This window comes from Leishmania donovani, chromosome 31, assembly GCF_000227135.1.
Source record: "Leishmania donovani BPK282A1 complete genome, chromosome 31".
NCBI classification, from domain to species: Eukaryota; Euglenozoa; class Kinetoplastea; order Trypanosomatida; family Trypanosomatidae; genus Leishmania; species Leishmania donovani.
This window is the reverse complement of record NC_018258.1, coordinates 1138103-1138546: the sequence shown is the minus strand read 5'-3', so window position 1 is coordinate 1138546 and position 444 is coordinate 1138103.

The window sequence follows — 444 nt, the reverse complement described above, 5'->3', positions numbered from 1 at the left end:
CGAATGGCAGCATCGGGTCGTCCGGGCACCCATGTGGCGAGTCTCCACACCGTACTATGGCATGCCGCTGCTTGAGGCGACGGAGGGCGCGAGGGAGGGCACACAGGCGGAGCACAGGGCCTCCAGGGGGCCCTGGCCTGCGGCTGGCCAACTGATTCCGTGAGCCCGTGCGGCATGCACCTGGGCCACCACCACCCCTCTACTACGCGCACGGCGGACGCCGGTGCCTCCGCCCTTGAGCAGGGCCCTGGACGCTGCCCGCGTTGGGTCCAGGCGCGCAGTGCACCCAGGTCGGTCTGGTGCCGGTGGCGCAGCACGCGTGCGAGGGAGGCGCGAGGAAGGACAAGAAGAGACCGTGAGACGCATGTCCCCGCTTCGGCGGCAGCCGTCTCGCCCTAGAGGGCCAAGATGCCGCCGTGGTGCAGCGGAGGCGTCGGCGCTGTG